Below are 2,500 nucleotides of genomic sequence, written 5' to 3' on the forward strand. Positions count from 1 at the left end.
CCTGGTAGCCCGCCATTCATTTCAATGGGGGATTTCGACCCCTGGTCGCCCGCCATTCATTTCAATGGGGGATTTCGACCCCTGGTAGCCCGCCATTCATTTCAATGGGGGACTTCGACCCCTGGTTGCCCGCCATTCATTTCAATGGGGGATTTCGACCCCTGGTCGCCCGCCATTCATTTCAATGGGGGATTTCGACCCCTGGTAGCCCGCCATTCATTTCAATGGGGGACTTGGACCCCTGGTAGCCCGCCATTCATTTCAATGGGGGATTTCGACCCCTGGTCGCCCGCCATTCATTTCAATGGGGGATTTCGACCCCTGGTAGCCCGCCATTCATTTCAATGGGGGACTTCGACCCCTGGTTGCCCGCCATTCATTTCAATGGGGGATTTCGACCCCTGGTCGCCCGCCATTCATTTCAATGGGGGATTTCGACCCCTGGTAGCCCGCCATTCATTTCAATGGGGGACTTCGACCCCTGGTTGCCCGCCATTCATTTCAATGGGGGACTTCGACCCTGGTTGCCCGCCATTCATTTCAATGGGGGATTTCGACCCTGGTCGCCCGCCATTCATTTCAATGGGAAATTTCGACCCCTGGTAGCCCGCCATTCATTTCAATGGGGGACTTCGACCCCTGGTTGCCCGCCATTCATTTCAATGGGGGACTTCGACCCTGGTTGCCCGCCATTCATTTCAATGGGGATTTCGACCCCTGGTTGCCCGGCATTCGTTCCTATGTGGCGGGGGATTTCAACCCCAGGTCGCCCTCGTGTGGTTCTTTTTGGCGCAGCTGACGGGCTCCGCTGCTCATGGAGGTTTGCTAGTGGAGGATAACCCCCTGCCTGGGCAACTCGAACGCCCGGCATTCGTTCCTATGTGGCGGGGGATTTCAACCCCAGGCCGCCCTCGTGCGGTTCTTTTTGGCGCAGCTGACGGGCTCCGCTGCTCATGGAGGTTTGCTAGTGGAGGATAACCCCCTGCCTGGGCAACTCGAACGCCCGGCATTCGTTCCTATGTGGCGGGGGATTTCAACCCCAGGTCGCCCTCGTGTGGTTCTTTTTGGCGCCGCTGACGGGCTCCGCTGCTCATGGAGGTTTGCTAGTGGAGGATAACCCCCTGCCTGGGCAACTCGAACGCCCGGCATTCGTTCCTATGTGGCGGGGGATTTCAACCCCAGGTCGCCCTCGTGTGGTTCTTTTTGGCGCCGCTGACGGGCTCCGCTGCTCATGGAGGTTTGCTAGTGGAGGATAACCCCTGCCTGGGCAACTCGAACGCCCGGCATTCGTTCCTATGTGGCGGGGGATTTCAACCCCAGGTCGCCCTCGTGTGGTTCTTTTTGGCGCCGCTGACGGGCTCCGCTGCTCATGGAGGTTTGCTAGTGGAGGATAACCCCCTGCCTGGGCAACTCGAACGCCCGGCATTCGTTCCTATGTGGCGGGGGATCGCCCTCGTGTGGTTCTTTTTGGCGCAGCTGACGGGCTCCGCTGCTCATGGAGGTTTGCTAGTGGAGGATAACCCCTGCCTGGGCAACTCGAACGCCCGGCATTCGTTCCTATGTGGCGGGGGATTTCAACCCCAGGTCGCCCTCGTGTGTTCTTTTTGGCGCAGCTGACCGGGCTCCGCTGCTCATGGAGGTTTGCTAGTGGAGGATAACCCCCTGCCTGGGCAACTCGAACGCCCGGCATTCGTTCCTATGTGGCGGGGATCGCCCTCGTGTGGTTCTTTTTGGCGCAGCTGACGGGCTCCGCTGCTCATGGAGGTTTGCTAGTGGAGGATAACCCCCTGCCTGGGCAACTCGAACGCCGGCATTCGTTCCTATGTGGCGGGGATTTCAACCCCAGGTCGCCCTCGTGTGGTTCTTTTTGGCGCAGCTGACGGGCTCCGCTGCTCATGGAGGTTTGCTAGTGGAGGATAACCCCCTGCCTGGGCAACTCGAACGCCCGGCTCCCCCCGGTCCGCTGGAGCTCCTCCGACGGCCAGCAACAAGCCCCGAAGACGGGCGCGCTCCCCCCGGTCCGCTGGAGCTCCTCCGACGGCCAGCAACAAGCCCCGAAGACGGGCGCGCTCCCCCCGGTCCGCTGGAGCTCCTCCAACGGCCAGCAACAAGCCCCGAAGACGGGCGCGCTCCCCGCGGTCCGCTGGAGCTCCGCCAACGGCCAGCAACAAGCCCCGAAGACGGGCGCGCTCCCCGCGGTCCGCTGGAGCTCCGCCAACGGCCAGCAACAAGCCCCGAAGACGGGCGCGCTCCCCGCGGTCCGCTGGAGCTCCTCCAACGGCCAGCAACAAGCCCCGAAGACGGGCGCGCTCCCCCCGGTCCGCTGGAGCTCCTCCAACGGCCAGCAACAAGCCCCGAAGACGGGCGCGCTCCCCGCGGTCCGCTGGAGCTCCGCCAACGGCCAGCAACAAGCCCCGAAGACGGGCGCGCTCCCCGCGGTCCGCTGGAGCTCCGCCAACGGCCAGCAACAAGCCCCGAAGACGGGCGCGCTCCCCGCGGT

Source organism: Leptonotus elevatus, unplaced genomic scaffold, assembly GCF_054856555.1.
Source record: "Leptonotus elevatus isolate MCC_2025b unplaced genomic scaffold, RoL_Lele_1.0 HiC_scaffold_194, whole genome shotgun sequence".
In the NCBI taxonomy this organism is placed as follows: domain Eukaryota; kingdom Metazoa; phylum Chordata; class Actinopteri; order Syngnathiformes; family Syngnathidae; genus Leptonotus; species Leptonotus elevatus.